A 26,120-nucleotide genomic window follows, 5' to 3' on the forward strand; every position below is an offset into this window, starting at 1 on the left:
CCTCACCTGGAAACAAGCAACTCCAATGGCTTATAATCGACCTCTTTGTTCCTTGAGAAATATATCACGCCCTGACAAAAGGTTATCTGCCCTAGGACCTCCTAGGAAGGCAGCGAAAAGGAGCCAGAAGGAGCGTGATCAGGCAAGAGTAACATCAGGAGATGAAAGCCACCTACACTTTTGACAGCACCCCAGGCCACAGGAGCAGCTTCCAGGGTGCCCTTGGTCCAGATATGTGTGGAGACCCCTGACTTCCCTGGGAACTCCAGAGGAGAGCGTGCTGTGCTCACCACAGCCTCCACCAGCGGGAGCTCTGGGTCTGTGGAGCACTGTTCCTTGGGGCCGGTAGAACTTTACAGAAGGGTGTCAAGCATCTCGGCCACGTTTGCATGGCACTGGAAAGTCAAATGCAAATTGCAGAGAAAACACAGTGAAAATTCTAATATTCCCTAAAGATTTATAACACCAAATTTTGCACTGGTGAACTGAGAGAAAACTGCAGCACAGAGCAGAAAACGGATGGTCTGCAAGAGCTGGGCGGGTCAGGAACAATGAAGGAAAGATAATGCCAAGGCAAGTAACGGGAGGATGTGAAGCCAGGAGCGTTGAAAAGCAGGATGGATCTGTCAGAAAGTTGAAACCGGCTGGAAAATCTGAACAGAGCCTTTGGGAACTGCTGGTCACCGGCCCGAGCGGGAAGGACAGAGGCTGTCCTCACTTGTAGGTATCACAGGCCTTCCACAGAGAGCAGTGTTGATCGGCAAACAGGGGCTGCCAGAAAACACCAGTGATGGAAATCACCATTATTTCTACCAGAATCCAAGGTCTTCCCGACTTACAAGCCATCCAAGTGTGCAATCACCTCGAAAATAATGGCCATATTTCTTGGGCCTTGCTGATTTGTATGTACATTTTACTCTGATATCCTCACTCTAATAAAGTACTTTTTTGCATTTTGCGAAGTCGGCTTCATGAAATCTTGCTGGCGATTCGTTGTTACATAAGAAGAGAGGTGGAGAGAAGCAAAGGCAGTGCGTTTCCCTGAATGCGCAGAATTACAGCCGCTCTGAGGTTCGGGGGCGAACGGAAAGAAAAGTATAAAGCTTCCTATAGCGTCTTCTAAGAAGGAGAAGAGATGATAGTTTAAGACCATCCACTATAATTTAACCATGAAAATCTCAGCCGGCATTAACCAGATGTAGACTCCCACTCTGGCTTCTGAAGATAAACCAGAGTCACGAGTACTCTGAAAAATATTCTGGGGAGTGGTTCCAAAGTGTGGTGCCTGAACCAGCATTATCCGCATCACCTGGGAATTTCAGAGATGCATATTTTCGGGCAGACTACCCAACTGGAGACCAGGAGGGTGGGGCCCAGCATCCCTGCTTGAACAGGAGGTGTGGCCCATGCTAACGGTTGGTTCTAAGTGGGCCAGTTCTCAAACTGTCTGTGGGAAGGGCCAGTTTTTTTGGTTCTTGTCTTTTAAATTTCCACTCCATCATGGATCAGTACTTTTAAAAAGTACAATAAAAATGAACTAATTGAAAAAAGAAAAGGTATACCAGTCCAAACTTCGTATGATTAAATCCAAAGATGTAAAATTACTTTGTCAAATTGCTATAAACCTTTCTAAATGGCAAACTCTCCATTTCTGTACTTCTCTCTTAGAGAACCAGTGACAAGCAGTTTGCCTGCCGGCCCGGGCCCACAGCCGCGCTCAGAGGAGCCGTCGATGGTGGCCCCGGGAAGCCCACCTCACTGATGGGGAGCATGGCCTGTTACGTGTCCAAGCCCCTGGGGGGAAATTTCTTTAAAAATAAAATCTCCCCCCAACCCAGAAAACCTCACCGCAAAGTCAGAAGAGGAAGAAGCCAGTTTTATTACTGAATAAGCAGTAAACCAAACTGCAAAGACAGAAAGCAAGCTGCCTCTTCTGTATGGCCAGGTGGGGATACAACCAGCCACATCAGGCCCGTTTTGCAAGGCGCAGTCTGGCGACAAGTCAGGCCCATCTCTCCCCAGGAAACTGGGAGGTGGGGCTCTATTTTTCTTGATGATTACTTTTCGAAGAGAAGGCTCCCAGGTCCTTGAGGAGACATTTCTGAGTTGTGAGACAGGCCAGAGGCTTATTTAGCCGTTAAAAAGATTTACATCCAAACAAGGTTTGAAAGGATGGAGAAAGAAATTCTGAAGGAATAGACAGGAGGTTGTCTCTTCCCTTATTTTGAACAGGGAGAACTCAGCCTCTTCTTTTTAATTTGTATTTGCCCTTACACCCCCAAATTCTGAGCGTGTCTAATTTTTTTCTTTTAAGGCTTATCTATAAGCATGCTTTTTGGTAGCAAGCAGGTCTGTGAGTTATGACCCCAAAATAATTTTTCTTTTTTTGTGCAATCATTTCATTTTAAATTTGATTTACTGTGAGGCACTAACATGGGTAGAATTAGGGTCAAAGACATGGCTTTCATTTTTGAGTTTTGATATTAAGAAAGAATTGCTTATTTCCCCCCTTTTCTCTAAAGTTTATTTTTGGCTAGGATTATTTAAAATGGTTCATTTTTTAGGCATCTAGGAAATGTTAATTACTGCAGATAAGACTATTCTAAAGCCTACCAGAGAGTCTTTTTTCCCTTCTTCTTCTTCAGTACACATAAAGGAGATAATGTTAAAATGCTCTTATGCAAATTTTAAAATTCCCTGTTACATTAACAATGCTAATGACAGTTAATGCACTCCCAAAGCTTCTGTGCGATGAGAAATAGCCATGGTGCTTAGAAGTGTTTCAGGGCCACCCTGCAAATATATGAGAAGAGGACTTTCTCATGGAAATTAGTTCCCTGAGAAGGGACTCAGTGTGTCAAGTAACAGAAGACAGACCCCTGTCTCTAGTGTCCCAGGGAATTCTTCCTGCAACGCGTTTGAAGAATAGAGATTCAGACTCTGCAGATAGCTTCACTTAGGTGAGTTCAGTTTGCCACAGGGTCTTAGCACAAACGCATCTTATTCTAGAACCTTCTGACAACTTCAACCTGTATGTCTTTCCTCCTTTCTTCCTTGAACTCATTGTTAAACACAGACAAGGGAGGCAAGCAGAACTTATGCTACAGTACAGTCATAGCAAGAACGCCATTCGGGTGCCTTCTGGAAGTTCCCACATGGAGTCTTTAGAGCCTGTTGGGGAAATAAAATTAAAAACAAACTCTTCTTCCAACTCAGAAATCCTCTCTACAAAGGTGGTAGAGAAATGAAACTCTTTTAGTATTTGACTTAGCATTAAACCAGAATGCGATGCACATCACAGGCAGTCAGCTAACAAATTGCAATGGAGAGAAATCTTACCCCTTATACAGCCAAGCAGATACAGCCCATTGCATCCATGTTTCCATGGTAAACAGGAACTAGTCCTCAAGGAAGAGACCTTTGCAGCACCATTTGTCCCACATCGTTCATCCTGACTTTACCTGGTAATTGGGGTGACCACCTGTGTCCGCTTATTGGCTTTATCCAGAAGAAATGCAGCCTCATGTCTTTATGACAGGAGGTAGTTCTGCATCCTGGAGCAAGGTGTCCCCGCGTACCGCTAGGCTCCTGCCCTCCCTCAGGAACTGGGAGACGGGGATCCCTCCCTTGATGTTTGCATTTTTAAAAGACAGCTCCCAGGTCCCAAGGGAAAGACATTCCTGGGTCATGAAGCTGACAAAAGGTCTATCTAGTCTTCAAAAGGACACATTTCACGGATGAAAAAGTGCTTACAGTGACAAGTTTTCTAAGGTAAATACTCTAAGGAAAAGGAGTGGAGGGAAATCTTTTCCCTTATTTTCAGCTGGGAGAATTAAGCAAGCCTCTTCTTTTTAATTTGTATTTGTCCTTAAAGCCAGAACATTCAAATGAGCAATCTGTACAACAGCCAGCAAGACCACAGCCCCTCCCCGGGAGCGAGCGACTGGAGCCTGTCCCGGGCTTACAGAGGCTGAGGGCTTGAGGTATCAACACGATTTAGGCAAAACTGAGGATCTGGAGACAGCCAAGGACACCAGGGCTTGATGGAGCCATTCCTTTCCGAGGATTTAAGAGCAGGAAACACACGCAGCAAAGTGACTGGAGCAGGGGCTTTCCTGCCGTGGGCTAGAAGCCTCAGGGTCCTGCCCTGTGATAGGGAGAGGCTGGCCGTGCTCGGGGCACAGGAAGGAATCAGCCCAAAGGCCTTACCACTCAGAGCTGTCTTCAGGCCCTGGATGGAGGTCATGTGACCTCCATTTATTAGCTGAGGCACAGAGAAGCCCAATCAGAAAATTCCCATGGTCACCTGGCTGGAAGGGAGAGCGCCAGTATCCCTCAGCTTGGATGTGTGTAACGAGCTCACCTTAAGTGGAGGGACCAAGCTTTAGGTTTCCCAGGTGAAGAGGATCCTCTTCAACACATAAAAAGTAATCACGCAGTAAGCTGTTAACCCGTGCTTTCTGAGCGGCGTTGGCAAGCGCATCCAAGGCTTCGGTTCTGTTGGGTAATCATCGCTTCCCTTTTCTTTTATCTTCTTACCCTCTCACCACATCGGCTTTTGATTATCTGTTTGTTCAACTTAGGTTCCACAATTACGGGTGTGTGTTACTGCTGTTCCGGCCAGTACTTTATGCTCTTTCTGTATCACAGGAGTTGGCCAGCCGTGCTCCGTCTGCCACTTCAGTGAGAGGGAACTTAGGTTAGCGGGGCTTTTTGCTGTTTTCAGAAGTTGTCAGTCACCGTATCTGTGACAAGCAAAGGAAATCCTGTGTTCTGTGCTGTCTGGGTAAGGATGCAGACAGAGAACTAAAATGAGGTTATTCCTGGACCCTGATTGTCCTCCACCTTCTTGGGTTCCTCACACTTGGGGTAATTTGCCTATTCCTGGCACCCTCATCAGTGTAGACTGGAGAGGGAATGAAACTGGACTCCTTCAATGCTAATGATTCGAGGCTTGGTGTGTGTCGCAGTGGGACTGTGGTGGTGGCGGTGAGCATCTGGGATCTCACTCTAATCTTTTCTTGAATGAGTGAGTAACAGGGCATATGTTCACTATTTATGGAGCACTTCATATTGTGGTTATCGCGGGGGTGCCTCGGTGAGCGAGAGCTAGTCCCGCCTTCCCCTCTTGGGGCTTCCATGCTAATGGCAAAAATAGACAGTATACAACTACAACTGATTCCACAACTAATTATTTAATTACAAGTCTGATGCATTCTGCAAAAAAAGTAGATCGAGATTGTTAGTATTCCAACATAGGCATTGCAGTCTAGGTGTGGATGTTTTTATGAATAAGAAAGGAGTTTTGAAACTAATATTTATGTGAAAGATGCATGATAGATGAGAAAGATGATTCTCCCAAATAGTTGTTCTAAGGCAAAATAAAAATGTCATAATTAAGAATATTTCTTAAACGGGATTAAATCACTACCTATTGGCAATTTGCTAGTACAGCAAGCTGTTTAAAAAGAGAAGAATTTAAATGAAATTTAAAGTGAAGCTTGGCTATCTATGATTTGTGAGTGTTGTGAGAGAAATTTAAGGTGCTTAACTGAGGAAGGGCACAAGGAGTCATTTGACAGGTGTAAAGATATGCTTAGAAGATGTCAGGAAACAAGGAGGTGCCTGGGCCAACTGAGAGAAGCAACAGGTGAGCAGAATCAGCTTTGTGGCATGAATTGCGATTTGATCCTGGGACCAAATACCAAAGAACTGAGAAAGAGCTAACCATAGTGAGGCAGTGGAAAGAAAAGCGATGGTGAAGGTGGGTGGTGGAACTTACAATTCACAAAGCTGAGAAAAAAATAGAGAAGACGAATAGAAGGGTTATACATGTATTTTTGTTTATAAATGGAATCTATTTTAAGAGCACTATAGGGTGTTCAAACCCAACTTTTATGAAGAAAGCTGTATTGAGGTAGAAGAAAACTACTGTAGGCTTCTACTAAATTAATACCAAATCACATTAGCAACAAAAGCTAGTATGCAAGAGCTAAGCATTCTGACGCCTTCGTGCTGATCAGATCGCAGGTGGATTTTCAGTTCTGGGTAAAGAGGAACAGACAAACCAGCACACATCCTGAAGAGAGGCATCACAATCCTGAAAGACAAGAAATTGTATTGGAAAGGGAATTTGAAGTAAATGATGTTTAACCTAGGTGTGTTGGGTAATTTTATGTGTCAGCTTGATTGGGCCACACTGCTCAGATATTTTGTCAAACATTATTCTGGATGTTTCTGTAAGGGTTGGTTTGGATGAGATTAATATTTCAATCAGTGGGCTTTGAGTAAAGCAGATTGCCCTCCATAGTATGGGTGGGCCTCATCCAATCAGCTGAAGCCCTGGAGAGAACAGAATAAGACTCACCTCCCTTGAGAAGGAGCCAAGTTTGCAGGAGGCGACCTTCAGACTTGAACTGCAGCATCGGCTCCTTCCTGGGTCTCCAGCCTGCCGTCTCACCCTCGAGACTGTGGACTTGCCTGCCTCGGTACCCGAGTGAGCCAATTTAAAAAAACAAATCTCTATATACATGTACACATCCTATTGGCTCTGTCTCTCTGGAGAACCCTGACTAATGTACTCGGAAAGCAGAGATAGCGGGTGGAGGGCATGACAAGTATTCATAAAGATCTGGAGGGCTTTCATGGAAATAGATTCAGATTTATTTTGTGTGATAGAGGTCCAGATCCCTGGATTGAAATTAGAGGCTGGCAGGGTTTAGCCTGATTGAAGAAAGACAACAAAAATTGACATGTTGATACAAACAATTTTTAAAAACATGAATTGACATGTGAGACAGCAAAATTCAAAACATTTTGCTGTTTATAAAGTTAGTGGATAATCAGTTGCACAAGGTGTTATAGAATAGACTCAATCTGTCTATTGGGAGTTGGAATTCTAAAGAATTTGTAAATTTCTGGTCTTACAGTCTGTATTTCTGGTAGCACCTGTGAAGGGCTGAGGAACATTTGTCTGTTCCACAGAAGATGAATGAAAAGACAATAAAATCTGAGGGTACAGTTATGGGTTTTAAATGAACGAATTCAGACCACCTATATTATGTGAAATCATTAAACCCAGCTAGATAAGAGCAAAACTCTGGAAATAGTGACAGATTCTGGCTATTTTAATACTACTCACTTGTAGACGTGGATAGAAGAATGCAGATAGCTGAGTATCAGTAAGATCCATTTGAGGTATAAAGAGAGCAGTAACCAGACACAATTCTTGTGTAACTACAGTCACACAATAAGGGAACAGAGCTTATTACAGAGAGACCTCATTTCTTACAGCTCTTTCTCTAAGAAAGTTGTATTTTTTTAATAACTTCAATGTATCTCAAATGAACTCAACTGCCTATCTTCAAGGATTTCAATATAGGATTCCTTGTGAACATTGTCGTAAAATGATTGGTTAACTTCTCCAATTTTCTTGTGATTGAAAATATGGATGGCCAAATACTGAATTTACCTTAAAAGGATTACATGTATGTTGGTAGAAAGCATCATGAAACATATCATGGATTTTTTTTTTTGGTTTTCTTTTTTTCGGTGAGGAAGGTTGTCCCTGAGGTAACATCCATGCCCATCTTCCTCTATTCTGCACATGGGATGCTGCCACAGCATGGCTTCATGAGCGGTGTGTAGGTCCGCGCCCAGGATATGAACCTGCGCGCCCTGGGTCCCCGAAGCAGAGCACGCGAACTTAACCATTGCACCACCGGGCCAGCCCCTCTTGTTGTTTTAATTCATCTGGGACTGGTATTTGGCAGGGATATTGCTTTATTTTTTCCCCATGTGGTTTGCCGAGAGGTCTCAGGTGACCCCGGGCCTCGAATGGACATGGTGGGCTCTGCCTCTGGGCGAGAGGATGCTCAGGGGCCTCTCCAAGCTCCTGCAGGAAATCAGCCCAAGTTAGTGCCGGTGCCTCGTCTGTGACAAGCAGGGCTCAGTGCTGTGGAGGAGCTGTGCCTCTGCCCGTCCATCCAAGGGCACCTCGTGTTCCCTCGGCTGGCTTGTTCCCATCAGAGGGACAAACATGCTCTTATAGTATTTCTATCTTAAAAAACCAAACAAACCCCAAAACTCACAGAGCGACTTGATGCCATGTACCCCTCCAGCCACCTTGCATGACTTAACAGCAAAATGTCGCTATTTCCACTCCTCCTGTTCCTCTTACAATCTTCTCTCCTCAGCCTTTGGTCCTTACTTCTCCAGGGAAGTCTGACCTGTCAACATCATGAATCACCTCCCTCCAGCCAGATCCGAAGGTCAGTTCTTACTTAAGTCGACCTATGGGCAGCGCCCTGCACAGCACAGATGATGGCACTCTCCTTGGTGCCCCCTTCCTTTTTCTCTTGCTGAGGAACATTAGCCCTGAGCCAACATCTGTGCCTGTCTTCCTCTATTTTGTGTGTGGGTTACCACCACAGCATGCCTGATGAGTGGAGCAGGTCCACGCCTGGGATCCGAACCCACGAACCTGGCCTGCCTAAGAAGAGCACACGGAACTCTAACCACTTGGCAATGGGGCCAACCCTTTGCCCCCTTTTTTTAACTTAGCTTCTGGGTCATGGATCCCTCCAGCTCAGGGCTGCTCATTTTCGTCATCCTGTCCTGGCTCTGCCTCCTGCCCTGGAGCTCAGGCTTCCTCCTTCTGCCCTTTCCTGGATGACCTCATCCAGGCCACATGGCCGTCAGCAGAATCTACGTTCCGAAGGTTCCCAGATTTACTTCTCAGCCTCTGAGCTCCAGACTGTTACACCAGACTCCCTCTCCCATGGCTAACGGCCTTATCAAAATTGGCACAGCCAAGAGGCCGGCCCTGTGGCCAAGTGGTTAAGTTCACGTGCTCCGCTTCGGCGGCCCAGGGTTTCACTGGTTCGGATCCTGGGCACAGACATGGCACCACTCATCAGGTCACACTGAGGCAGCGTCCCACATAGCAGAACTAGAAGGACCTACAACTAAAAATACACAACTATGTACTGGGGGGCTTTGGGGGGAAGAAGAAGAAGAAAAACAGGATTGGTGACGGATGTTAGTTCAGGTGCCAAGTGTAAAGAAAACAAAATAGGCACAGCTGAAACAGAACTGCTGAGTCACCTCCTGCAAACCTTTTTCCCTGGGCTTCCTGATCGCAGTGGAGTGATGTGGGATGCTGGACCCATCATTCACTCTGATAGTCAAGCTCCAGAACTTGCAATGATCCTTGGTCCTTCCTTTCCTTCACATCTCACAGCTGATCACTCCGTCAACAAGCAGCACAGGCTTCAGATGCATCCCGAATGTGACCGCTTCTCTCCTCCTTGAGGACTTCCACTTCATGCAACGCCACCTGGACCAAAAATACCCTCCTACGTGGCCTCCCTCCGTCCTCTTTGGGTCACACACAGATCATCCTCTATCGCCTCTAGAGCGATCATTTTAGACACAGGTGAGATTACTTCACTTACGAGCTTCTTGCCGTACGAGGATAAACCCATGTCCTTACCCCAACAGCACCTGGCTGCTGCAAATCCGTGCAGCCTCACCTGCTCGCTCCCCAACTTCTGGACTCTGCTCTGACCCCCTGGCCCCCCTGGGGTCCCTGGAACCCATCAGCCTTGCTCAGCCTCAGTTCCATTCACCTGCTTTTCCTCCACCTGGAGCTCTCTCCCCCTAGGTCTTGGCTCCCTCTTTCTGGGGTGCTCTTCTTCTAGACTGTCACACTAAAATCATCCTCCATGCTCTACTTCACCCCCCCCCCCCCAGTATCATGACATCTCTATAGTCACTTGCTAACCAGTAACTGGTACTTCTCTTGAATCATGTTGTTTATTTACTGATTGGATTGACTATCATCTATCTCCAAAACTAGAGTGTAAGCCGCCCTGATGGGCACCTTGTCTGGTTCACTTTCTATATCCCCAGTCCTGGCACAGGGCAGGCACTCTGCTGAATCTGGGTGGGATGAATTAATGTGGGCCACGGGTTGTTCAGAATATGATCCTTTTAAAAAGGCTTTTGGGAATCTGTCTTTTTAAAGTTTGCAACTGAAGGTGATTACAAGGAAAAGAAAGTAAAAATTGGGAATGACTTTGTGTTTGAGGTAAGGGAGAGCAGTGCAGCAGTGTTATTGAGAACCTCCTGTGCTGATTGTGATGTATAAGCAAAATGGTATCTGTGCCAGTCCCCACTGGCAGTGGCAACATTATAACATGCACATTCATAAATTGAGGTCAGAAGAACTTCCTTCTGCATGAACAGAATACAGAAAGAGAAAAATACATGTTGTGTTACATTTCTGTCACCAATTCAGTTTCAATGCTGTTACGTTTTGACACATTATTTTTCCTTTTGAGGAAGATTAGCCCCAAGCTAACATCTGCCGCCAATCCTTTTTTTTGTTTGTTTTTTTGCTAAGGAAGATTGGCCTTGAGCTGACATCCATGCCCATCTTCCTCTATTGTACATGCAGGATGCCTGCCACAGCATGGCTTGATGAGTGGTGCCTAAGTCCATGCCCAGGATCTGAACTGATGAACCCTGGGCTGCTGAAGCAGAGGGCGTGAACTTAACCACTACACAGCTGGGCCAGCCCCTTGACACTGATTTTTAAGTAATTTTCCTGTCGAGTCTTCCCCTCTTCAGATCAGGCACCACTGAGTGGCCTCAGTGCAGTGGATACTCGTGAAGCACTTATTAAGGCGATAATGCCAAGCTTGATGCTATACAGCATTTCCCTGGGCAAGTCCAGAACCACTTATCTGAGAACCTTGGGTTCAGTTAGGAATTCAGAACATTGTGGAGTTGAAGAAACTAACTCGGTGCTTTTATTTCATATTAGGTAACACCCTCAGTGGCGTCTGGGTTCTACCCTGTAAAGAAACTCATTATAATTTCTGCAGAAAAATAATATCCACCATTAAGTAGAATAAATAAAATGATCAGTTGCTTCATATTAGTTCGGGTAAGTTTTGTCACCAAATGAGTTTAGGTCAGATAAGATTTTGTTCCCGAATGAGTTTCAAAGAGCTTCTGGACTCTGACGTTGTGTCCTATGTGTGCTGAAACCGCTGCACAGTTGAGATGTATACATGCTCGACTAAAATGAATGGGTCTCTAGGGTGCTGCGAGGACGTGGCGTGGCCTCAGCGGGGAGGGCAGGTCAGCGGGAACCAGGGAGCAAGCGCTTCAGGAAGGAGACGCGCCTGGAGCCGCAGTGGCGCTGGAGGACCCCTGCAAAGAGCCGAAGCTGCCCCGCCTGGACCCAAATTCTCTCTCCTATTACAGAGCAGCTGCCAAAATAGCTCTTTGAATTTGGTGCTTAGAAGGATTTAGAGATACTAAAAATTGCTGCACTTCCTACAGAGCTATTTGTGAGAAGAAAGCAATGGAGGTAGAGAAGTGGGTTGTTGAAAATAATAGGGTGAACTTGAAACAGGAAAAAAATGAGGATTAAAATAAGGGCAATCTTCCTCATATTGAAATTTCTCAAACTCATTATTCTCCAAGGGATTTTACTCTCATGTTTCCTAAGGGCTATAAAATTAACCTTTTAAAATTATATATATATATATATATATATTTTGCAGGAAGGACTAGTTGAGCTGAGTTCCACTCACCAGGTAATCTCTATGACCTCCCATTAAGACTCAAACCAGCCCCCTTGCAGCTGTTCTAACTTAAGGAAAATAGTAAACCTACGGAATACTGAAGAAAGATGAGGGCAAAACATCTTCCGCCTGGCTTTTGAGCATCAGGGCGTCTACTGAAAACTCTGCTATTACGTTAGCTGATACTCGGGGATTAGGTCCTTTCCTGTATTTACTATGTTTATATAAATTTTTCTAGGTAGAGCTGGATTTGGGAGTCATGATCCATTTTCTCATCTTTACATAATGGGTTTCAATTAAACACTATGCTGCTTTATAGTTTTTAACATATCAGTTCTTTGATTTGACCAAAAATACATTGAAATAACTCTTAAAACAGATATACGTTGTTTCTATAATCTACCTTACAGAATCAGGGTCTCAAAATTGGGAAGCATGCTAGTTAGAGGTTATTTCATGTTGCCTCCCCTTGATTATAAACATAGTTGTATTGACCTTAATTTCTACCTCCCAGTAACTTCTGCTCATTGGATCTAGAGCTGTAGTTTGGACCAGCACCAAGTATGTCTTACCTTAGATCACTGGATGTGTATTCAATATCTGAGGAAACCCATTCTATCTCCCTGAGGCATTCTTTTTACAAAATACAAGACTATCGAATTCAGTCTCGGGGGCGGTTGTTACATTTTACTCTTTTGGACCTTGGACACATTCTAGAGCTTTGCAGAGGAGCCCTGTGTTACTGCGGGATTGGGAGTGCTCCAAACTGGAGAACACAATGAAAGTTCCATGTAGGTCTCTAACCGAGTAAGGGCGCAAGAAGGGTGCCGCTGCTTCTGGAGGGTTCTTATATGTCATACATTATCAAAATTTTCAAATGTGAGAGTTATATGCTAGAAATATATATATATATATATATGTGTGTGTGTGTGTGTGTGTGTGTGTGTATGAATGCCAAGAAGCTGGTCGTGTCTCTTGTTGTCTGAATAGCCAGAGAGAAAACTTGGATTTGGTATTTGTGAAAACTGACTTATTTGGCTAAGCCAGTTCCTGCCTCCAGGAATTCCCGGCGTCGCCGAGCCTTACCTGCCAGCTGTGCATTTATTAGAATTGTTTCATCAAGAGGGAGTCCTTTGAAGTTTCAGAGGTTCCTTCTCTTGACCACAGGAATGTTTTTTTGGAACAGCTCGATTGAGTTATTAATTGCGTAGCATATTTCAGTGCACAATTCAGTGAATTTAGTATGTGTGCAGAGCTTACTACCATCACTATAATCTAATTTATAACATTTTCCTCACCCCAAAAGGAAACCTCATTCTGTTTCACAGGCTTAGTTGGAATGTGGATCTTGGCAAAGTCTCCTATTCCTGCTCTTTACAGATGCAGACATTAACGTTCAGAGGACACCTTTGTTCCTTATTTTACAGGGTCAACAGGTGTGCCACTGGAGAAGGCTCTCAGATGGCGCATTGCCAGTTCTAATCGTGTCAGGGTACACGTTACGTTAGTATTAGATTATTTTGTCTTTACTGCGCCTCTCCTCTCTTCTCTCTCCCAGGCTCATCAATAATCGGGTCTGGAATCTTGCTTTTATTTACAAGTTAAAATTTTAAATTGTCTACTAAAATTGCTATTACTGCCTTGGTTTAATCAATAAAGTGATGTAACTGTTCGCCAGTTGGACGTTTTCTGTTTTACCTGTGTGATCTCCTGGAGGGGGTGAATTTGATGTTGTCAGCTGGCTGGGAAATGTGTGGAGGGGAAAGCGCAAAAATCAGGCTCGAAGCTTAAGTCGGGACCCCAGGATTTCAGTTCCATCTGGTGCAGAAATCCTCCTCCCAAATGTAGTAAGAGCCTTCTAAGCAGACTATGGACCTGTTCAGAGTGACTCCATTGTGTAAGAGATTAGAGAAAGTCAGGTTTTGGATGCTTTTTCTGGCGTCCATAGGGGTGTCTGAGAACAAGGTGCCCAGAAGGCTGCCCAGGCCCCAACCCCGACACTGGCACCCCCCCCCCCCACCTCCCACCCCCCATCCCGCCTGCTGGAGGGCAGTGCAGCTTGGCTCTCCTGCCGGCTGTCCATTATGCAGCGTCCTGCTCTTCTCTGGACAAGCAGTTTTAATAAGATCTCCTTTTTAAGAACAGCTTACTTCTTTCTAACACCAAAGTTGGATTGGTGGAAACTGAGAGAATAGGAATCAAGATCGAAGACAAAGATGAGATGGTTCTGGAACACTTTGAGGAGGGTCATTCCAGGGGGATAAGACTCAGGTCGGGTGAGACAAGCAGAAGGCGGCACTAGCCACTGGCTTTGGGGACAGAGCTGCTGGATACAGAAAACTGTCTCTAGCCCCCAGACCTGCTGATTCCTGTGCTGCGGGTGTAAAGGGTCCCTGTGCTGCTTTCTGCGTTTTTGGTAAAAAGACAATAAATAATAGTATTTAAAACTACAAGACAATAGTATCTGTAGACATGTGTTCGAATGATTAATACTTAAATTTGAGAAAGCAAAATTAGTAAACACGAATAAGCCTATTACCTGGGCCAGTAGCTGACATGCTAAGATAAATGGCTCCTCTACTTAGGCTTCCAAAAATCGTGTTCTTGGAGCAAGTGGGGCCTGAACAGTCTGCCACATCTTCTTCCCTCATACCTCTCTCCTCTATTTGCAAATATTCATCAGGGTTAGGAGGCAGGCTTCGGCCCTTCCTGGCTCTTACTTTCAAAGCTATAAAAAGGAATGAACACATTTACCTTTTGTTTCATAAGTTTTATTACCGCGTGTGTGCCTGTGTCCATGTGCACGTATATGTGTGTGTTAAAGAAAACTTTCTGGTGACATCTATTCTTGTTCATATATCTTTTGCTGACCCTAGTGAATCACGAAGACATGATAGCTGTCTCTAAAGTAATCCGTGGATGTGGCATCACGGACCTTTGCTGTCACTCTGAGCTAGTAGGTCCTATAGCATTGCTGTTCAGCTGGAATGTGCATGTGGGTCACCTGACAATCCTGTGAGAGTGTAGATTCTGCTCCGTCAGTCTGGGGTGGAGCCTGGGATTCTGCGTTTCTGAGAGACCCCAGCAGGATGCCGGCACCGCATTTTTGAGCGGCATTTTAAGTGGTGTGGTCTTAGGGCCTTGGGGGCGGCGAGCCAGATGGGGCCAATTAATGCACACTTCCCCAAAGACTGCTCTCCCTGCACCTCGGTCCGTGAGGGTTAGGGCACCCTGCCCGTCAGAGTTGGATCTGGGGGAATACATTCTGAGACGAAAGATCACTTGGAGAAAGGATGTCTTCCTTCCTATAGTTTACCAATTTTGAAATCGATTCAGCGTGTGGTTGTACATATAGCAAGAAATGTCTGTAACCTTGGGGACATTTTACACCCCTGGATGTTTTACAACAAGAAGGTTGAGTCGAGCCCTCGCTGAGGCAGCGTGCACTTTTCCCACCACCCTCTCTGGGCCACTGAGAGTGGATGGACTCAAGAAGTGTGGGAGCCAGCAGCAAGTTGCTGCCACGTCTCTCCCTCCCAGATTTAGGTTTCCTCCCAGTTATCTAAAGGCTCTGGGAAGATAGAAATAAAGTACCCTCATTCAAAAGAAGAAAAGGTTTATGAAGCCTTATCCAGACGCAGACGCTTCCCATGGATTCTATGTAACTATCCTAGTCTGGTGGGCTAAGAGTGAGCTAGGCCTCCTGTTTAAAAATAGTATTTTTGTTTTGACTTTCCATCATTTCAGATTGCATCAGGCGTAAGTCTCAGCGGAAGGATAAATTACTTTTATCTTTCTATTGATGGGAAGATGAAAGAAAAATTTCAAAGACCTTTCCAAAATGATTTCATCTCCTCAGTTTTAACACCCTTAGTCACAAAACTCAGAAAATTGCAAATTTCTTTATAAACAGCTTATTTGATCATTTATGATGTTTTCTGTCATCCCAGAAGAGCTATTTAAGGCTGCAGGGTGTATATATGATATATCAGTTATTAGTTTTAAATAAATGAGAACATATTACATCTGGCACACTTGGACCTCCTTACCAAAACCATTACATTAACCACCATATTGTGCGTTTGTTCCCAAAGCTATTCTGGCAGATACCATTTTAGGTAAAAAAAAAAAAACATAATCGTAAATTATTGTGTCTTACTGGTCTCTACAACGTGATCTTAGAGTCCTTTGATTACTGTGGAGACTGACATTTAATTTGGAGTAAAATATAATTTTAAATTGCTGTTTTAAGATTTCTTCATTATTCCTCATTATAAGCTGTAGAAATAATATGTCAGTAAAGACTCCTTTCAGCTGAATATCTTTTGCTGTCTTAAAATGATGGATCATATTAATCTCTTTGGTCATTTCTTCCAAGGCAAAAGAAAGAGGTAAATTTTGTTAAGCGTTAGTGAGTGATATGATCTCTGTGTAGCCAAGCAAACCACTGCAGATCATTATCTTCTCCCAGAAGTTTTGAGTGGTGAAATCAGAACTAATATATGTCACTGGAGAGTGTCTCATGCTGTCCCCAATGTGGGACAGCTGCCAGAATTCAGGATTGAAAATAAGTTCTAAACCACATGTGGATTTCCTTGGTCTTACCCGTGAACTGTTTGTATTCAGTGTGACGGCTGTGAGCCTGGCGGTCGGAGAAGATGCTGCGCGAGGGCTCTCTGCAACATCCAGGTGCCAGGTGATCCGGTCTTTTGTCCTTTTTCCATCAACAGAGAATTGGATTTTGCTTTTCTCTTAGCAGCTTCTCATGCAACTTCCTGGGGAACCCATGGCATTCGTTTGCAGGATGCCTGGCTGGGATGAAAAGATGGAAGAGCGTTAGTGCAAGCTGGGTCCAACAGGAGCCCCAGCCTCCTCCTTGGGCTCATTCGCATGAATTCTTACCTACCATTTTCTCTGCATTTAATTCCATGGTAAACTCTTATCTGTCTAAGTTGTACAGTTGTCTACTTTGATGGAAAAAAATGTGTTTAATATAAAGTTTCCTGATTTAGAAAATTATAAATGATAGTTTTCAGAAGATTAGAAAAATGAAATACATTTTCATCAAAGAAACATAAACTCACGTGGATGGAGTGTAGAGGCCATCAATCTAATCCCTTTTATTTACAAAAGGGAACTTTCATTTTCAGTGTATTAGTCAGGGTTCTCCAGAGAAACAGAACCAATGGGATACATAGAGAGATACAGAACCATGTGCGTGAGATTTATGAGCTGCTTCATGAATTTTATTTTCTATTTTTATTTATTTATTTTATGGAGGTATAATTGACATATAATATTATATCAGTTTCAGGCATACAAAATAATGATTCAATATTTGTACTCATTGTGAAATGATCACCAGAATGAGTCTAGTTAACATCCATCACCATACATAGTTACAAAAAATTTTTTTAGAGTTTTTAAGATCTACTCTCTTATCAACTTTCAAATATGCAATCCAGTGTTAACGATAGTCACCATGCTGTTCATTACATCTCCACGACTTATTTGTTTTATAGCTGAAAGTTTATACCTTTGGATTCATATATTTTAGATCAGAGAAATCAAATAGGAGATTTGTTGACATTGTGATTATCTTTATTTGTGGGTTGCTGGATTGTGCAGCTCACTGTAAAGCTGGCCTGAAATGGAGAGATTTCTTTAGTCATAGATACACCTGCCCGAAAATAACACTCTGCCTGGCAGAAGAGACGCTCGCTAATACTAACAGCAACTGGAGGTAACATGATCTTATTAATGGATGTTTATTGCTGTCCGAGGCCACACTTCCTACAAAGTGTCCTATAGTAATAATGACTCAAATGTGTCTCATGGGAAGTCAAGTGCGGTTGCACGAAGAATATGAGATCTACAAACTTTGCTGCCTTGGCGGAATCCTGTGTCCACCAGGTACAGCCAACAAGCCTTGCTAGTATCGCTGATAATTACATTCTCTGAAGGAAGTTTAGAAGGGTGAGTGACTATAGACATGTCACTGGGTTAATAGTTTCTGGGTTTGTTTTTTTTTAAACTTCCTTTGAAGCCAGTTTCTTTCATATGTCAGGTCTTCACACGATTGAACGAGAGAACCAGGATGCAACCAGCTTGCTCTACTGAGAGCTAAAGAATATTCTGATGCCATTTGGGAGTAATCCGTCATGTTTCAGTTGCTAGTAGAACTAATTTAAAAGGAAGAAAGGAGGGAAGGACAGAAGGAGGGAGAGAGAGAAAAGGAGGAGAGAAAGAAGGGAAGGATCTGTGCTCTCTGAAGTGGCGTTTGCTTCCAGAATGGGTGCGATAACTCGCAGCTGGTGAATCCTTGCCACAGTTCACACAGAGGTAGTCAGTCTTTCTTAGTCGTTATTTGTATTATTGCAAATGGTGTCACCAATTTCACTGACCAGCAGTATGTACTTAGTAAGTACCCCTTCACAGATGAAAAAGCTGAGGCTTAAATAATGGCATTTACCCACACGATCCAGAAGGACCTGTGGTAGACACATTTCTCTTTCACAATTAACCAATTCCTTGCTGTATAGATTTGGTCATACGACTTGTATTGACCAGTGAAATGTAGGAGAAAGTGACGTGCTTCACTTCCAAATGGAATCGTTAAGAGCCTGCTTGTGCTGCTTCGTGTCTCTCTTTTCCTTCTGTCAGGAGATCAGCACATGCTCTAAGTAGAGGCTGTGCTGTCAGCCCAGGTTGGAGAAAACACCGAGCAGAGGGCTGCTGACCCGTGATGGCCATTTAGCAAGAGCAAGAAGCAAACCTTTGTTCTCGTGAGCCCCTGGGATTCTGGAGTTGGCTGTTACCACAGCATAACCCAGCCGATCCTGACTGATGGCAGACATTTAAGTACTAACATTCTGGGATCCTAGATCTATGTTTATCTAAAAATCTATATTGTCATGTTGTTCCAAAAAAGAACTAAATGCAGCTTAATAAATACACTCAACTCAGTGGAATTACAGTGCACAAATTACATAACATGCTCATATTTGAGTAAAAGAAAATGAGGGCAGAAAAATAAATCAAGGGCAAGCCTGATACCGTTTGATCACATGCGAGCTGGGAAGTCTCTGCTCAAGGTGAGCAGGACTGTGCGCTTGGCTCCTTCTGGAAGCCGTTATAAGAAGGGAACACATTGTTCAGGCTTAAGTAAACCAACTGCTCACTGCTCAAGTGACTGTGCACATAGTGAACAATAACATAGAATTAAAGTTCCGTCGTCCCCCCTGATCCACAGTTTCACTTCCCATGGTTTCATTTCCCCATGGTCAGCCACGGTACGAAAATACTAAATGGAACATTCCAGAAATAAACAATCCATACGTTTTACATTGTGCTCTGTTCTGAGTAGCTGGTGCAATTTCGTGCCATCCTGCTTGTTTGTCCAGTGGATCCATGCTGTACACGCCACCCGCCCGTTAGTCACTTAGTAACCCTCTTGGTTATCAGATTACTGTCATGGTATCACAGTGGTATCACGGTGCTTGTGTTCAGGGGACCCTTATTTTACTTAACAATGTCCCCAAAGCGTGAGAGTAGTGATGCTGGCGATTCCGACATGCCGAAGAAAAGCCTTAAGGTGCTTCCTTTAAGTGGAAAAGTGAAAGTTCTTGACTTAATAAGGAAAGAAAAACATCTCATGTTGAGGTTGCTAAGATCTACGGCAACTTTTATTACAGCATATTGTTATAATTATTCTATTTTATTAGTTGTTGATCTCTTACTGTGCCGCATTTATAAATTAAACTTTATCATAGGTAAGTATGTGTAGGAAAAGACATAATGTATATGGGGTTCCCAAGTATGCTCGGTTTCAGGCATGCACGGGGGGTCTTGGACCGTATGCCCCGTGGATAAGGGGCGCTGCTCTATACTACTGTCTTAGTAGCTGAGCTGGTTGTTAACAGCCTCTAAAATAAGGTGCTGGACTTAGGCACATCACTCAGACCTGCAGGCTCAGGAGAGCCTTCTACCACGCTCTGTTCCTTCTCAACCCCAAAATCTAAATCTTGAATCCAGCAGGCTCTTTCATACCTGCAAGGGGAGAAGGATAGCTGGCTGTGAGGGGCAGGCTCTGGCCAAGCTGACACACCCATCTGTGTCCTTGGACAATAAACATGGAAAAGCAGCGTCAGGACAGGCCCTCCCATCCGCTCTGCCACGTCACTGAGCAGGGAGCCCAGGAGCAGGGGCGGCACTTTCAGGCCCTGCAGCCTCATGCACCATTAATCTGGTCAATTCATATCCTGGTCTCCTGTGGGAATCTAGCGGTAGGCGCAGCGTGTAGCGTCAGTAATGATCGTGATGAGGAGGAAGCACCCCCAACTCCCATACAGACTGCAGACCCAGGTGTGTTTACTTCCCTTTGTTGAAAATAAAAGCAACAATTCCAACCACCTGTCACTGATTTAATACCGTATTTCTTCAGAGCTAAGGTGCAAATTATTTACATGTTTTTATATCTTCGGTATCGTGGTGTGTCTTATAAAAGCGTGTCAAATTTTATTTGAAAGTATTTTTTCTTTATAAGTGGTCCATAAAATAATGTTGCATATTACAATCAGTGATCGCTTAGATTTAATGAAATATGATAAATGGCATTTGCCATAGCAGAAATAGCACACTGAGTCAGAGAAGAACCGATTCTGCAGGGTTTGTAGAGAGGCTTCAGCAAGACCCCGGCCCCCCGGTGTGTCTGACGTCCAGCCTTTGGAGTACAGCCAGGAACAGGAAGTCCACAGCTGGTGCACCGCGAGGGCGGCAGCACAGGAATCTACATCCTTGCCATCAGGGACTCCAAATGGTTTGGGACACTTTTTCATTTTTGCTGAACTAGAAGGCTGCCACTCAAAATGGCCAAAGTCAGTTATTTGTAGGAGCAGGTGCTATAATTGTCTTTGAATCCCCAGCAAGCAAGGAAGGAAAGGTACAGTTAGATGCTACCAACTAGCAAGGAAGTCAGGGGCCCAGTGACAAAGGGACATACAAGGATTTAAGATCACCAGGTAGGGAGTACTTAGGGGACTAATACTTAGGATGCCAATATCTCTTTATGTTGACAATCATTGACTGTTAGAAAGACCCGCCCCTAAAGACAAAGGACCAGGTGAGCATAGCATCCTAAAACTTTAAAATGGCAAATGCCCAGTATATTATGTGTACGTGTGTGTAAGCATTTGAAATATAACTTGTGGACGACCACAATGAGCTGAAGGCTAAGTTGACACCTTCTTAGGAAGTTGAGAAGCCTAGAGAGGACGTGTTCGTGGATAGAGGACGCCCTTGCCGTGGCAGGGAGGGAACCGAGGGCAGACTCATTGTAGCTCACTCTTACAGTTCTCATACACTCACTGATGAGGCTCTTTATGATTTCCAAAATAGTAGGGATGAGATACAAAAGGGCAGTATTTGAACGTAAATACTAAGTTGATCAAGCTGCAGTTTAAATATCACCGAGCTTGTTAAATCTATGACTAAATTGTATATGGTTGTTTACTAGCTGGGTAACCTTGGGCTAGTCATTTCATTTCTCTGTGCCTCAGTTTCCTCATGTGTGTAATATGGAATATCAACAGTATCACCATTTGGGGTTTTGAGGAGGTTTAAACGAATATACATTATATATGTGTGTGTACATATGTTCGTTAATGCGGATTAAAGTTGTTATTAAGCCATCTCTATGGTCAACTTTTTCTCCACCTTGGAGATCTTATTCAAACTCTGAACTTTCTGGCGCCCTTTCAAAGTTTTCCTTCCTCCTTATAGGTCACAGCATTGGGCACGGGGCTCTGATTTGGGATCCATGCTTTGAGAAGTGGGAGAACAACTGTAACCATGACTGCTTGGTCTCTCACACTGATGAGCAGCGGGCCATCTGCCTGGTCGTTGGTCTGAGGCAGCAAGAGCCAGATTGAAAGAGCCCAGGCCTCTGGGGCTAGGTGTTCCAGGATGTTCTGGGCACCCACAAGCCAGGCTGCATGCAAAGAGAGAGCAGCAAAATAAGTGCTCTCTCACCCAAGGGAACACCCAGGGATCCGTTGAGAAGTCAGGATCCTGGGCATCAGGGTTTGCTGGGATGGTTTTCATCAATGCTTGTGATATGGCAGTCAAGAAAGATTCTGGACTTGAGGACCCTGCCATCCTTTTTGCCTGTTTAGCTGTGCTTGGTCTGGTCATCGATACTGTGCTTCCAGAGCTGTGGGTCTTCCAGGGCTGGGACAGAAGCCTGCTGACTGGCCCATAGCGGGGACGATGGAAGCTGTGGAGCGGGTCTGAGGGAGGAAGAGAAGGAGCCCATAAATCAGAGCTCAGAGAGCTCTGATTCCCTAAGAAGTCTGGTCTAAGACCTGGCTCACTTGTCCTAGGTTCTGATTAAGGGTGGCAGTCCAGTGGGGTGGAAGACCTCGCCTAGCAGTGAGCTAAGGCAAGTTCCTTAATCTTTCTGTCCCTACAGACTCTAAAATGCCTCCTCATTTGGGGTAACTGTGAATATTTACATCAGCTACGTAGTGTAAGTGCCGGATATATTTCCAGTTATAGGTATTCCTAGTGTGAGGTGATGGTGAGGCATCCTTAGTCCACTGCCAACCACAGCAGGTACCCACGATCACTGTGATTTCTCAGGGGTAGGCTTCCCACACCCATGAGAGAGCTGCTCACTGTTGCATCTGCCTCCTTGTAGCCTCTCCAGTTGAACTCAGTAGTTCATTCATTCAACAAAAATATTATTGAGCCCCCATGGAGCACCAGCCATTCTTCTAAGGTTTTTGACATTCACAGTCCTGATTCACAGCTACTTGATCCCCACATAATCTGTTACCCATCACTGATCATGTCCCTGTTTCTATCTGTGAGCCTCTTGTGCACATATGTAGGAGGAAATCACATCAGAGCAGGAATCGCTTAATTAGTTTGTGAGATTCTGTTACAAATTGCTTGCAATCACATTTAGATCCTATTAGGAAAGAAAAAGAGAGGGAAAAAACCACCTGATACCCAACTTCTATGGCAGAAATTGGTTGTATTAAGAGGAAAAACGGTGCTAGAATTCAGCAGGGGAAGGAGAATGCCAGTCCTACATGCCCTTAGCATCCAGCGGGCTGCAGTTTCCTCCACTGTATTCATGGAGAGTGTTTTTGGAGGATGGGTCTGTTTCGTTTAGGTGGTTCAGATATCTGAAGTGGAGTGGTTTGATGGAAGTTGATAGGTAATTGTTACTTGATCAAAGGACAAATGAAGTGTAAAAAAGTTAGCTACACATTTTTCCTCCTCTGTATTTTCCTTACTTACGATGCAGTGAACCTGAGAATCTGTCTTTATTACAGAAACTGGTTATTATATGGACAGGGATGGGAGAAATCATTTGTTGTTTAGAATTTCTCTTTATTTAGCATTCAACCTAGTGAACAGACAGCTGTTCCCAGATCCACTGGAAGAATGAAGATTTCTAGAAACTAATATTTATTACAAAAATGGTATGTGTTTTTATTTTATAGGATGAATTCATGCATTTTACTTAAAACCCTTCTTATGAAAAATGAACACATACATGTCCTCATTGTAAGAAGTACCAAAGTAAAAATTTACCTGAAATTCTGTCATGTTGATATATATCACCTTTAATATGTTGGTGGGCATCCTTTAGTTCATCTCTGTTGCACATACACATATGGAGTGAAGAATTGTGCGTATCATATCAGGAATGAGAGCATGAATTCTACTTCAATTATATTCATTATAACATCTACTGGGAAGGTTGAGTGCCCGAGAGATACGCCCAACTAAGTTACTGAGTATGTGAACAAGAAGTACATCGTGTTATCTTAAAAATGATTGTGTTCTGACACATTTTTATTGTGGATGAGTTAAAAAATATGGAGAAATAGAAAAATCACACCACTGTGATCCTACCACCCAGAGAAGAGTTACATTAATACCGTGATATACTTTCCCCAGGTAAGCTCTATTTCTATATAACAGACCTGCTTAGAAGGGCATGGTTGAGAGACAGGCTACCCAGGAGGTGAATCCACACAGAGGGGCAGCTAGAGCAGAGACCCTAAGCAGGAATGGGCCACGCGTTGAAGGTCAGCAGATGGAGAGGCAGGAATTCGAGAGAAGTTGGCAGGAGAGGTCAGAGAAAGAATGAAGGGCCAGTCACCAGGGCTTCATGGCTTTGAAAAGACTTTGGCTTTTCCTCCAGTGAGATGGGGTGATGGGAAGTCTTTGAGCCTCTAGAGAAGCGAGGTGTTCTGACGTAGGTTTTGTGGGAGCACACTGTCAGCTCTGTTGGGAAGAGACTACTGGTGGGCAAGGGTGGAAACTGGGAGACCCTTCAGGAGGCTGCTTTTGTAATTCAGCCAAGAAATGATTGATGATAGCTCAGACTAGGAGGTGGTGCTCAGGTATGAAAAATAGGATTTCAGATCAGATTAGATATGGGGCATGAGATACAAAGAGAGGCTAAGGATGACATGAAGATTTGGGCCTGAGCAAATGAAAGAAGAAAGAAGAAAGTTGCATTTTATTGAGGTTGAAAAAGCTTTGAGTGGAGCAGGTTTGGGGTTGAGGTTTGTATGTGTTGAGTTCGAAGTGCTTGTTAGACTTCCAAAAGGACGTGTTGTGTAGGAAGTTGAATAAATGAATCTGGAGTTTGAAAGCAGGCGGGGGGCATCCTTTTAGGAGGCATCAGCAAACAGATGACATTTATAGCCTTAAGATGGATGAGCTGACAAAGGGAGTGAATATGGATAGAGAAGAGAAAAGGCTTGGGGAAAATATGAAGACTGGTAAGGCTCTTGGTGACGTTTGTGAACGGCTTTGGAGAAGGGGACCCAGGTGCTCTCCCACCAGCCGCAGTGGGATCAGTTGCCTCACTGCACCCTGGTTGGATCTCTCTATTACTAATTTTTAAATCTTAGCCAACTTGAAAGAAACCTTTTTTGCTGAATTACTGTTTGAATTGTAATTTATTTGATTGTCAGGGTGAATTTTCATAAATGTATTAGTCATTTGCTTTACTTATGTGGAAGTGAATTATCTGTTCATTTTCCATAATTCTAAGTCAAAGAGATTGCATTTTATTCTATCACAGTGGAAGCCATCGAACATTTTTAAAGAGCACGGCATGATGAGCGTGGCTACCTGGGAATATTAATGGGAGAGTTCTTCTCCTTGCATCTTCTAATTCATTGATGAATGATTCAGACTCCAGAGCTTCAGATTTCTGAAAAGTTTGGAGAAACTGGTTTTGAATAAATGTTAGCCAACTATGAGTGAGTTAACTGAATATTAATGGAGTAAAACCACTACGATTCTTGTTGCCCCAACATGGGGCAACCAGTTAGGATCAACTGTCAGCCTTGAAGTCCAAACACTGAATGCAGCAGACAGAGTCCCATTCTCTTGTTTGCCTTTTTCCTTAAAGCTAATTACCCTCTCCATCCCTGATCCCACCCCTCCCTATAGTAAGAAAACAGGAAGTGATAGCATCATTCATATCCAGCTCACACATATGTAGTCAAAGTAGTCACTTGTGGGTCATTGCCTTCAGGGAAGATGACACGACTTCCATGCTTAGCAACCACTGTCCCCACAATGTCCTCAGTAGGATGTGGTCCCAAAAGACTTTAAAAGCATGAAGCATTAGGTATCCACCTGCTGGCTCTCACCAAATCCTCTAACATGATCAGCTCAAAAACCATTTGGTAGGTAGCTCAGGGAGGCAAACTTGCTTTTGGAATTGCCTTTAGAGCCTGGGCTATATTCTAGGTGTTCTTGAATATCTTGAATCCACAAAAAAAAATGAGAGTCATGCAGTGGTGGCAGTTGGGGTGAGCTTGACTTGGGGAAATATTTACTAAACTCCGCTTCAAGTAAGCTAGCAGTGGCAACCACATGAGTGTACAGGCTGTTCTGGAACAAAGTGACTAACTTTCTTATAAGGTCCTGAAAGCAATTCTCAAAAAGGAATTCCAAAGATATTGTGAGCAGTGGCAGCGTTACGAGGATTAGCTGTGTGCCATCCCAAAGTGACTCCTTTACCGGAAGCCATGCTCACTGGATGTGAGTGTCTTGGTCGGCCTTTAAAAAGTGGTCTCATAAGATTGTGGTCACACTTGTGTCCTTAGAGCTTCCCCAGTGAATTAGAAACACCAACTGATTACCGGAAACTATGCATTTAAATTCACCACTGGCAAGAATCGCATTGAGCTAGTAGATCGTATTACCCACTTTCTGAAAGCAAGTACAATTCAGGACTTGAAATCAGAAGGGAGGGGCTTAAAAATTTTGCCATTTTAGGGGAAAAAAAAGTATCACCTTCATCAGAGCGTCTGCTGAGAGAAGGCAGCGCTTGACTAGCTCAGCCCTTCTGGAAGCTTTGAGAGTCTTTCCATGGTGGTAAACGAGACAAGTTTTGCTGTCATTTCAGGTTCCCGGCTATAAATGTAACTTTTCTGTCTTTAGGTAAATGTCCTAAGAAGAAAAATATTGTTCTTTGCTGAGCAA

General features: G+C 43.9%; 1 protein-coding gene across 3 annotated transcripts in view; it reads left to right on the plus strand.

Moving 5' to 3' along the window:
* DPP6 (dipeptidyl peptidase like 6) overlaps window positions 1-26,120 on the plus strand; it is a 986,698-nt gene that overhangs the window by 111,252 nt on the left and 849,326 nt on the right. The window contains exon 2 of one of the 3 annotated variants that reach the window (XM_070265308.1): window positions 9,242-9,436. The exons of the other annotated variants lie outside the window; for them this stretch is intronic. The gene's annotated coding sequence lies outside the window, so the exon portion shown is untranslated. The remainder of the gene's footprint in view (window positions 1-9,241; window positions 9,437-26,120) is intronic. 3 annotated transcript variants of the gene reach the window in all.

This window comes from Equus caballus, chromosome 4 (assembly GCF_041296265.1).
Source record: "Equus caballus isolate H_3958 breed thoroughbred chromosome 4, TB-T2T, whole genome shotgun sequence".
Taxonomy (NCBI): Eukaryota; Metazoa; Chordata; class Mammalia; order Perissodactyla; family Equidae; genus Equus; species Equus caballus.